The 12,424-nt window shown below is 42.8% G+C and overlaps 1 protein-coding gene across 2 annotated transcripts in view; it reads right to left on the bottom strand.

The window, feature by feature from the left end:
- LOC124789584 (sialin-like) overlaps positions 1–11,342 on the bottom strand; it is a 121,880-nt gene extending 110,538 nt beyond the window's left edge. For both annotated transcript variants that reach the window (XM_047256991.1, XM_047256992.1), the window contains exon 1: positions 11,134–11,342. The gene's annotated coding sequence lies outside the window, so the exon portion shown is untranslated. The remainder of the gene's footprint in view (positions 1–11,133) is intronic.
- Positions 11,343–12,424: the final 1,082 nt, after the last annotated feature.

Raw genomic sequence — 12,424 nt, forward strand, 5'->3', positions numbered from 1 at the left:
ATGTATAATTGGTTTGTTTTGTAAATATTATTTGTATTTTTACGCTGGGTCTTGCCTAGGGAAAACTATGCTATCGAACGAATACATCGATAGGTCGTGTGGAGAACCAGAGTGTTTAGGATCTTTGGTAGTGTTAACTCGGCCGCGTGGAGCGCGGGCAGAGCAGACAGGGTCTGGCTGGAGTAGTGCGGTTGAGCAGGTGTGTTGTGTGACGCTCCCGCAAGTTGCCGCGCTTTCGGGGTTTGGCAGCATGTAATTGCGCTCGACTTGCTATGTTAGTTTCTGACACGGGAAGCATTAGCTGGCGCACATCAAGAGCCCATTTCGTCTGGAGACCGTGTCGAGAAGAAGGCGCGCCAACATCCAGCTTATGCAACAGCGGCGGCCGACAATGAGTGACTGTCACCACCTCCTCGATCGACGAGTTCAAACCTTCAATCAACCAACAAGGAAGACTGGTACCACGTAAAGTTTTAGAACTGTATGGCAGACCTCAGCTTTTCAAACTGTTAAATTTTTCTCACTAAATTACAGCAACGTAGCATGAACCTTTGTTGCTCATTGTCCCAATTGCGTTACCAAGCAGGGTCCCTTCCTTTTCCGGAATAAACCCGAGTGTCGTTGAAATTCAAACGCCAGCATCATTCGATTTCACTGCTTTAATTTCAAAGTTCAGTTAAGGTATTCATAGCTGGCTACAATAGTTAGATTACACAAGCACAAATTAAGAGTGCGAGTTTTGTTACCGTGTTTTAGCTTACCTGTGACTGCAGCTCAGCTTCGTACGTACTAAATTTTACTATTGTTAATTGTTCAGAATCATTTAATTCAAGTTCAAAGTTAAATCTCTTATTTATAAATTGCGTAGATTCAAGTAGCTTTTGAAATGATTGTTGAGGTAGCCCAAGACTAACCGTATTTTACTGAATTTCGATGTGCTTCAGAAACAAAGCTCACTATTAATTTCAGTCACTAAATTAACTTTCAGTTTTCCGGTTTTATTAATTCTTTTGCTAAATTAAGTCAGAGTGTAGCGAAATTTATTACTTCTGACAAACTTTCAGTTTTCACACTACACGTGTCAACCTTCAGTTGCCACGCTTCTAGTGCTAATTATATGTGTAATAACCTTTCTTTTTCAGTTACTATAGTAATTGTCCATAGGACTGGCGACCGTAATTTTCCCCAAATCTCAAATATCTAATTACCGCTAGTTAATTCTTAACGTAACGGCCGCACATTTACTTTCTTTATTAATTTTACCCTTTTCTCAAAATTAATTTCCACCAATTTCATTTGCATTTTTCCTTTCATTTAGATGTAACCCTTTCCTCCGTCTTTACTGACAAATTAATTTCGGTGACGATTGATTTTCCCAAATTTCCATTAGGTACACGCGGTTTAATTTTTCACAATCATTAAAGTCGATAAGTGAGGGGGAGGTTGCAAAGTGTTTTAGAAAGATGTACTCGAAAGGCTGAGGCAAAGGTTGAATCGAATGAGAATGGAAATTGCTGACAAGTGGATGCGTCATGACAACGCCTCATGTCACACGGCCACTTCTATCACGGAATTTTTGACCTCAAAAGGCACTGCTGTTATTCCACAGCCCTCTTATTCACCTGATCTGAGTCCTTGTGACATTTTTCTTTTCCTGAAATCGAAAAATCTCTTTGAGATCCCTGGACTAGCAGAACAGAGCAGGTGAGGTCATATTTGTGGAAAGGGGCCAAAATAAGTTGCTGTCAGTTACACTCAACATATAAATTTTATTAGTTAAAACACATAGTTACATAAGCAAGAATTAAAAACTCTCAAGGTTTTAACGAAAGAGCTCCTTTGATTTGATTTAAATCGGCTGAAAGCCACACACCTTGTCAAAACAACTTTACAGCTTAAGGCCTAAGAAGAAGAGCTTTCAATTTGAAAAGGCTGAGGGCCTTAGCTTAAAACGTTTCATGCAAACTCCGCTGAAGGCCTTATACCCCAAAAAATAGCAATGTTATGACTTAAGGGCAAGAACAAGATTTTGAATTTTCAGTTTAAGAGAGGTTAAAACTCCGGTGAAGGCCTCACGCCATGAAGAAAACAATTTCACGGCTTAAGGCCTAAAAAAACCTACAATTTCAATAAGCTAAAACTCGGCTGAAGGCCACACAGAGCAGTTAAGACTAAAAGGAGATCACTATGTAAAACACAAGGAGCGGCGATCAGAAGGTTCCAAGTGTCGGCCTGGGAAGTAACACTAACGCACGTTTAGGTGAGACGGGGGGCCAGACAGACAACCTCTTAATTGGAAGGCAACACAACCAAGGGACGGTTCACGACAGACCGAACATCTGACCAATTTCCAACGGTCAGATCCAACTGCACAGATAATGGAAATATCGGCCGATGAAGAATAATCCGAGATACCAATAAGTTCAACTGGGCCTCACCAAGATCAAGGCATCAAACATCACCCAAGACGAGTTTAAAAGAATCCGAACAACTGTAAAGTCACTACCGGAGGCAGCAGATTCTAGGCAAGAAAACACACGACTCGTTATCATACGTGCTATGGGCTGAGAAAACAACAATCGACAAATAACGAAGAAATCGTAACATTCGAGTTTGAAGAACATGTAACTAATTACTCAACTTGCGGATCGTGCTTCGGATGAAAGCGAAAAGTCGCTCGCGCAGCTAGCGCCTCCTGATGGAACAGCGCGTGCCAGCCGCAAAAAGCCCAGCCGTGGCTTCACGGCGTGGAGACTGGGTCGCTGCTAAGTTCCAAAGAACCAACAAGGTCCAACCACATCCCAACTCGGAAAAGGGTGTTCGTCCTGAGGATCCAAGACGTCGTGGATTGAGGCGACCGGCCGAGAAAACGACCAACGGCAGCCCACCTTCGCCGACAGCGGTCCCGGCGAATACTAACACCATACGGACCCGACTGTTTCTTGCTGCCAACTCTTCCCCGACTGATACTGGTGTCAGTGCTCAGCAGACCACATGTCGTCACGCAACGACCAGCAGATCGACCCACCAACGGCTTTCCGTCTGCGTCGGCCATGGTCCCGGCGCATACTCGCACTGTCTGCCTTCCAACTGACTGCTGACTCACTGACCCGTGCCCGACTGCACTCCTGGTCCGTCTCCTACTGAACTGACTTCCTTCGGACAGACGACGTCCCGGAGACACTGGCTCGGGCCCAACCATGCAGAGGGACCACAACCGAGATCTCTGCACAGGAAGGAACCGACCCAAATACACGTCTCGATGAGGCGAGCGACCGAACGACCAACCAACGGCCGTCCCCCCTGGTATAGTCTGTCGGTAAACTGAAGAGCGAGCGAGCCAGTCCCCACTCTGCCAACCCAACTATGTCACAAGGCGCTTCTACAGGCTGTTTCACAGCATAGTACCGGCTCTGCTGCGGCGCGCGCTTTAAATCTGTGGCGAAGCCGTGTACAGATATGTCTCGGCTGCGTTTATTTTTAGACAAATGCATTATGACCGTAAGGTATAGAAATAACGATAGCTTCTTCGGATTCTCATCATTGCAGAGTAAATAATAACATAAGAACGGAAGTCAGGATTCTACTACACACATAGAACCAAATGCCTGTTTATGTGAATGTATGTTCCCCTATTTCTATTCGTAAAACGAGCCCCATATAATGTAATCAGTCTGTAAAATTTAAGGCTTGTTCTTGTTTTGTGTTTCTACTAAAAGGTAGAAGTTTTCTTTGAAGGACTACATTGAAACTTAACAATTTTTGCAACAAGAGTGTTTAAAAAGTAAGCAGAAATTTATAGTTTTGTGTGTTGTATTAGTCCGATTTGCACAACTTTTTTGCCACTCTCTTCGTAAACATACCACAAAAGTATGTGTTCAGTGTTATGCATATTGGGTATTTATTCTGTTGTCAGCTGTCAGAAAGGTTACATTTGTTTTGGTGGCATCAACGATTATTTGTTTCCCATAAAATAAATTAGAGAACTTGTATTAAATTTTGTTATAAGAATGGAATAAAGTGTATGAAATTTTTAGAATTGGTAAGTATTGCTTTTGGGGATTCTGTTATGAGTAAACCAAGGGCAGACAAGTGGTATAAACATTTCAAAGCAGGCCTTAAAGGACAGCGGTTTTACAAGCATGGATGAGATTAAAAATGCACAGTTAAAAGATGTATAAACTATCCCGAAGAAATAGTTGCTAAAGTGTTTCGGGAATTGGAAAAAGCACTGGCATGAGTGTATAGTATGTAATGGGGAATATTTTGAAGAGGATAACAATGATGTAGATTAACAAATAAAGTTCTTACCAAAAAATAAAAATTAATATGTGAGCGCACCTCGTATGTCAAGCTTTTTGCTTAGAAGTCCAGAATCGGTGCACATGTTTCGCAGTAAATTTCAGCAGTGTTTAGAATAGCTATTGTGCACTTGTTTTAAGCAATATGTCTTAGAATCAAGTGAATAGTGATCGAGATAGAGATTTAGTGTTCCCTAAGCATAAAAGGTTTTACGAGATTTTGAAACTGTCTATAACAATGGGTTTCCTCCCAAAATTATACTGGCTGTGCGGACCTCACTGGGGCTCCGTCCCCGACTGCACTGCTGCTGTGTCCCGACTGACACGGGTCCTTCTCCAACTGACTGCCAGACACACGGCAACCCGGAAATTTCTATCGGTTGCTCCAGAGATGGTACGACAGTGCACTTATCGATACACGCTGCTGCTGCCGCTCACAGGCAAGTAAGGCAGGAAGTTAGTGACGCCAGTAAATGGAATAAGAGAACGCGGCGGTGGGGTACCGTAATAGAAGATGACAAAGAATAAATGGCATGAGCACGAGCCGTGTACGGCTCAGTCTTAAAAGAACATCGTTTTGGGACCCTGAAGAACATTCAAAAGAACGTGACCCAATATGTTATAGGCCTTACCAGTTGAAGCCTTTGAACACTGCTACCAAGACTGTGAACAACTGTTACTTAAAATCCGTCTTGATTGCAATTTTTTTTTATTATTCATATGACCGGTTTCGGTTCATTCAGAACCATATTCAGATCTGATATTTCAGTTAAAGGAGTAACCCGTCCAAATCCAGCAACTTTCACATGCTACGTCACATGTGAAAGTTGCTGGATTTGGACGGGATACTCCTGTAACTGAAATATCGGATCTGAAGATGGTTCTGAATGAACCGAAACCGGTCATATGAATAATAATAAAAAAAAATTGCAATCAAGACGGATTTTAAGTAACATTATAAAATCACTGATTGCTGTTATCCCATAAGACATTATGTCTGTTTTTGCAAACTGTGAACAACGACTCCGCCGGTGTACAGCTGCCGAAGGAAACCACTCTGAAGAGGACAATACTGTTGTTTGAAAAAATTAAAATTCTGGTACATAAAAAGTCAGTCTCATTAGATTCCTCATGCACGTCGCATGTTTGTTGCCCCAGGCACACGTTCTCCATATCTCTCACCCACAGAAATCATCTCGTCATGGGCTCCCAAGAGACTAGCACGCCACATTTCGCCATCCACACGCATTGATCAACTCTAGCACAGAGTTGAAGCAGCATCGAATGACGCACTCGTATCAGTCATCCAAGCACATTTCGACTCGACGCAAAACCGCGTAAAAACCCATTGATGCCGCTGAGCCGTGGCGGCCCGGTTTGCTGGCCTAACTACCTGTGTGCACCGGTATCGATAGTCACCTCCCTTGTGACTTATCTCTGGTTTTCCTGGTTGAGGCGTGGAGGCTCAGCGCGGAGGCAGTGAGTTGTGAACGGCACGTGACGCGAGGAGGAGGGCTGGAGCAGCAGTCTCTGGATGCGGGGTTTGGTTGGGCAGATTTGGATTTGACAACGCATGTATCTAGGCGGATCGCCGAGCGACTAGTTCAATGATGGGCAGCCGCTAAAGAAGGTGACGAAGGTCGTGCTCTGGAGCTCTGGTGACGGGGGCCTCCTTCTGTTATTTGAAAAGGAGGTAAAAGGATAATTGACGGTGGGGAGAACGCACCGTAACATACTACCTATTGATATCCTGGCCCTGTGGTTTTATTGTTTAAAAGGAAAAATTGGCGCAGTACTATTGTGCAGTGAATAATATGTATTAGTTTGTTCTGCAGTATGCCTTGATTTGAGAGCGGCCAATAGTTGTCAGTCCATCTTCTTTCAAGCCACGTGATTCTGTTAATTGGTAAACCGCTTGTGTGCACCTGCTTGGGGTGCGATATTATGAACTGAAGTGGTACTGTACCCGGTGGCAGTGTCGTGGTACTGTATCAGGTACTGGGTATGAATTTGAAGTCTAATTGTGATTTAGTAAAATGCATTTATTCTAACCTACGTTGACGTGCTTTAGCCATAACTGAATTTCGTAGGGCTACTACTAAGTGAAATTTCCTGCTTTGCTTAAGCTCACATTAACTAGTGTTTCTTAAGGCGTTTTAGCAACATATTCATGCCTCAGGGGGCTTAACTGCAACTGCTCTGTTTGTACCTGTACCTTATCAGTTACATGTTCTCGGTTATCACCTTACCTAGACAGAGGTGTATCTATTTATAGTGTACAACAAAATCCATTATAAGTTTATTTATTTTAGTTTGGCTTTAACTATTTATTTTATCTGAGGTTACGAGTTGTATTTATCTTGCCAAAGCGAGTCTCAGCATTTGCTAGTGTATATTCCGTTACTGTTTGAGGGTACTGCTTCGCGTGTTATTTAGTTCACAGTTGATTGCGAAACACCGCGAGTCTACCTGGGTGTTTGCAGCCTTGACTTCTGAGCCGCGACCTTGGCGGCATCCCGCTCAACGTCTAAGTTATTACCGTGGGCGCGCTTTGCAGTGTCGCCTGTCATACCTAGCAAAAGTTGAATAGTTGTCTTGTCCCTTGGAGCTGTACCTGGATTGAGCGACTGCCGCCAGGGTTGTAGGCTGTGCAGTTTAGCGGGATTAATTCATGAACTTTTGTAAATTATAATCAAGCTGCTGACCTTCATAATGCTCATAAAAGACGAGTGTTCAATTTCTACTAACTGTTCTTCGTAAAATCGGATGTGCTCTTATTTGGTAAATGTAGTTTCCCTTTACTGAGAGATTCACATTTCATTCTTACAGTCCATAACCTCAGATGCTTTGTGTTTATTGAATATTGTTTCCTTTTGCTTATATTGGTAAATTTCAGTATTTTGTCACTTTATATATCACTACAATCCTGATGGTTTTCATGTTGCTATTAATCTGGAATGTAATTGATCAGTATGTTTTTCTTAAATAAATGGTAATTTGGTGAAAACGACGAGATATCAGATGGGTCTCCCTTCCACGTGTTGATTGTTGATCCTTTCCTATCACGAACCCGTTACCAGGGTTTCATTGCCACATGCAGCACTCTATCTACACCCAAATAACCTACAAATTTAATCATGGATTCTACTTACTATACAGCAAACGCAAAATAATGAAACTTTCATGGCTGGTTCATCAGACAGCTTGAGTGTCGTTTAGGCAAATGCTGGGCTGGTTCTCGCTTTCTGTCTCAGAAAATACGAGACACCAGCAGTTAAAACGCGATAACACACAGTTCACTGACAGATGGCGCACACTGTTTCACTCCCTTAGGTAACCTTCACGACTACGGCGAAAGGAAGGCCACCTGACCACAAAGTTAACTAACCTGAGTACAGTGGAGCCCGTACTAAATATCGTAAACGCCTACGGAAAGAAGAAGAGGTAGTTTTCTTTTGTTTCATCTGTGCCTGAAAAGATGAGAGAAAGTGGGGAGGGGCAGGGAGCGCGAAGGAGTTCATCTTTGAAGAGAATACGTCTGTCACACATACCATTGCGCCTGCACGTTATAAAACCTCCTTGTACGGCTTCAGCTCCTGCTTTGGAAGAGTGCAACTGTACAGAAACCATGGTTTCGTGCAAGATGGGACAACACCTCACGTCACTCGCCCTTTGAATGATCTCCTTGATGCAACCTTCCACGAACATGTTATCTCCAGAAGATTTCCAGATTCATGACCTAAAAGATCACCTGATCCCACCGGGGACAAGTTTGGTAGCATGGAGAGCTGCATCAAACCAGTCTCTGGACTGAGGACCACAACAACAACAACAACAAGGCTTTCTTGCACTCACAGCGCCAGATTTGCACCAAGTTGCCACAACAACAAGGCTTTCTTGCACTCACAGTGCCAGATTTGGACCAAGTTGCCAAAATTGGAACTTTTTTTCAGCGTAAATCGGTTCCTCATTAACGGATTAGGCTGTTTACCAAGTTTCGCTGTCATACTACGATTACAGTCGACACTGGAACTCTGTGAGTAGGTGCAATCTACACTACTGGCCATTAGAATTGCTACACCACGAAGATGACGTGCTACAGACGCGAAATTTAACCGACACGAAGAAGATGCTGTGATATGCAAATGATTAGCTTTCCAGAGCATTCACACAAGGTTGGCGCCGGTGGCGACACCTTCAATGTGCTGACATGACGAAAGTTTCAAACCGGTTTCTCATACACAAACAGCAGTTGACCGGCGTTGCCTGGTGAAACGTTGTTGTGATGCCTCGTGTAAGGAGGAGAAATGCGTTATCATCACGTTTCCGACTTTGATAAAGGTCGGATTGTAGCCTATCGCGATTGCGGTTTATCGTATCGCGACATCGCTGCTCGCGTTGGTCGAGATCCAATGACTGTTAGCAGAACATGGAATCGGTGGGTTCACGAGTGTAATACGCCGTGCTGGATCCCAACGGCCTCGTATCACTAGCAGTCGAGATGACAGGCATCTTATCCGCATGGCTGTTACGGATCGTGCATCCACGTCTCGATCCCTGAGTCAACAGATGGGGACGTTTGCAAGACAACAACTATCTGCACGAACAGTTCGACGACGTTTACAGCAGCATGGACTATCAGCTCGGAGACCATGGCTGCGGTTACCCTTGACGCTGCATCACAGACAGGAGCGCCTGCGATGGTGCACTCAACGACGAACCTGGGTGCACGAATGGCAAAACGTCATTTTTTCGGATGAATCCATGTTCTGTTTACAGCATCATGATGGTCGCATCCGTGTTTGGCGACATCGCGGTGAACGCACATCGGAAGCGTGTATTCGTCATCGCCATACTGGCGTATCACCCGGCGTGATGGTATGGGGTGCTATTGGTTACACGTCTCGGTCACCTCTTGTTCGCATTGATGGCACTTTGGACAGGGGACGTTACATTTCAGATGTGTTACGACCCATGGCTCTACCCTTCATTCGATCCCTGCGAAACCCTACATTTCAGCACGATAATGCACGACCGCATGTTGCAGGTCCTGTACGGACCTTTCTAAATAAATAAAATGTTTGACTGCTGCCTTGGCCAGCACATTTTCCAGATCTCTCACCAATTGAAAACGGCTGGTCAATGGTGGCCGAGCAACTGGCTCGTCACAATACGCCAGTCACTACTCTTGAGGAACTGTGGTATCGTGTTGAAGCTGCATGGGCACGCTATCCAGGCTCTGTTTGACCAATGCCCAGGCGTATCAAGGCCGTTATTACGGCCAGAGGTGGTTGTTCTGGGTACTGATTTCTCAAGGTCTGTGCACCCAAATTGCTTGAAAATGTAATCACATGTCAGTTCTAGTGTAATATACTTGTCCAATGAATACTCGTTTATCATCTGCATTTCTTCTTGGTGTGGCAATTTTAATGGCCAGTAGTATAATTATAAGCACATGGTAGGGTCGTCATGGTTACATAATTTATAACGTTATCCATATATATAGTGGTCATACTGCCACACTTCCTTTTTAATACAAGGCGATCGACAGCGGTAACAGTTACAAACAAGGAAGTACCTGTTACACGGCTGGTGGTGATACACTTTGAAATAAGTAACAGTTTTTATTGATCTGAAAATCAACTAGTTTTCAGTGAAGGAACTTTTGTGATATTGACTTAGCATTTTTATGTTTTAACATAACAGACAGCCTGTCTCCGTGTTTGTCTATGTCAAATAACTACGTAAATACACTAGCACAGGGAAAGTTTCATTTACGTTTGTTCGCGATCCTAACGTTTTACTTCCTTTAGTTCGAAAACCGCAACAAATAACCTTAGCAGAGACATGGATTTATGAGTCACAAAAACAAATCTTCGTAACATTATTCTCATTCGCATCCTCGAAGAACGACTAGCAAACCGTAACGACTTTTTTGGTTGTTGCCAGCATGAAACACTTACTGTAACTGCACGTAATGCTTCTTGATATGCGCACTGGATTTAAAGGTATTCATTCCAAGTTCGGGTTGCCTTCTTTAAGAACTTCCCAAGGCTTCACTCGCTCTTATCTCGCTTGCACCGAACGTTTTCGTCTAACACATTCTTCCCTTTTGTATGCAGACTGGTCTTCAATGATTCAATTACAGTAACTACGACAACATGAGCTTATTTGTTGCTATTGGACAACAGAGTCATGCTTCGCAAACTGAGGCACACTTTAACAGTTAATGCGTAGCACTATGTCACGTTCATTATTAGTTCTATACGAACGTTCAAAATTACGGGCGTACCACTATGTGTCTAATTGCAGGACGTTCTTAGAAATAAACTGTTTAACTTTTCTCTCACATTTTAATAAGTGTAAAACGGTATACCACAATCATTAATAAAGAAACGAGGTGAGAAGGCAAGAAGTGCAGGAAAATTTGCATTTAAATCATTTCTCTGTGTTTTCGAAGTAAATATCGAAAGCAAAGAAGCGTAAGTTGATCAACAGGTATGTTACAGGCCTTGCTATAATCATTATATGTCTATGTGGATTTCATAGTTCCTCCAAAAAAGGAAACTGTGATTTTCATTGTAAGTGGTGTCTGTCTTTACGACTAAATATGTCGCAAAGATTGACGTGATATAAAAGAAAAAGTTCGAGTTATCACATAATTCCAGCGCCTAGCTTGTATATAGATTTATATCACACAGCATAAAGTAATATATAGGATTTGTATTGGATTTCGCAGCACACGAAAAATATGCAGGCCCTACTCACAAATCATTCAATAAGAATAGTATATTTAATATACTGAAAATTTAATCCATGTGGAGGTTCTTACCACAATATTCTTCTGTTGTCTGCTACAGTACGTATCACTGTCATGAAGTTTCCCGTGCAGGTTTCGCACAAAATTACGCACAACCACGAAATAAGCAAATTATAATTGCATGAAGACGGAAGTACTCTGAGAACGGAAACATGGTCAGATCTTTTCTCCTACGTGAAAGCACACTCATACGCCTCTGACTTCGGGTCGCGCGTCTTTTACGGACGTCGAGAAACAGCAGCACCAGCAGCCAAGACCGACGCGGAACGCTATTGGTTCAGCAAGCAGGCGGGAGCTGGCAGCGGACGTCAACGGCCGAGAGTGCGCTGGGGATGACATAACACACGTACTCTGTTAACTGACGTAACTTGCATTACACGCCGGTTGCAGACGCTTGTCACACTACATAAATGTATCCTTACTACGTCTTACCAGACGTTTGAGAAATCCCTTCTGTCCATTACCTGACAAGAATTTAGGAAAAATCCCGAATGTCCTTCGTTGTGAAGTTATTTTTCCTTTGTTTTTGCCAGCTAGGAACAACACAATTTCAATTCCTTCTCGTTTTTTCTTTTCCTCTAAGTTTTTCACATTTTCGCCATGTTTCTTTTTTATTTCGTCAGACCTCAACACAACACTGGTTACTTCTTCTCCCATGGAATCCTAAATTTCTTTCCTTTTAAAAACATCTCTTTCTGCTGCTTCTTCTGCTTTTTGTTGTGTAGTACTACATCTTTTCTAATTTCTCCGACCCAGTTTGCAGTTACTTTCTTTTCCCAGAAGTACCTGAAACGCTATTTTGTCAGTCTTTTGTCACTCATCCTTTATATATGGCCAAATATCACTCTCTACTTTCTTATTGTTTCTGTTATTTTTTCAATATTTTGACATATTTCATTACTGATTCTTAGTTTCCAGGATTGTTTGTTTTCTATTGGGTCTAAAACTTCTCTGATGTTTCCTCTTCTTAATATTTCTAATTTCCCTAATTTATATTTCACTGCAAGGCATTCACTGCCAAACCGTAATACATTATTTTTATATTTCTTGAATACACTGTTTTTGAAAAAAATATTTTTTGTTATTTTTAAAAAAAATGGCTCTGAGCACTGTGGGACTTAACTGCTGAGGTTATCAGTCCCCTAGAACTTAGAACTACTTAAACCTAACTAACCTAAGGACATTACACACATCCATACCCGAGGCAGGATTCGAACCTGCGACCGTAGAGGTTGCGCGGTTCCAGACTGTAGCGCCTAGAACCGCTCGGCCACCACGGTCAGCTTTGTTATTTCATTTGCCC

The sequence above is a fragment of the Schistocerca piceifrons genome, chromosome 3, assembly GCF_021461385.2.
Source record: "Schistocerca piceifrons isolate TAMUIC-IGC-003096 chromosome 3, iqSchPice1.1, whole genome shotgun sequence".
In the NCBI taxonomy this organism is placed as follows: Eukaryota; Metazoa; Arthropoda; class Insecta; order Orthoptera; family Acrididae; genus Schistocerca; species Schistocerca piceifrons.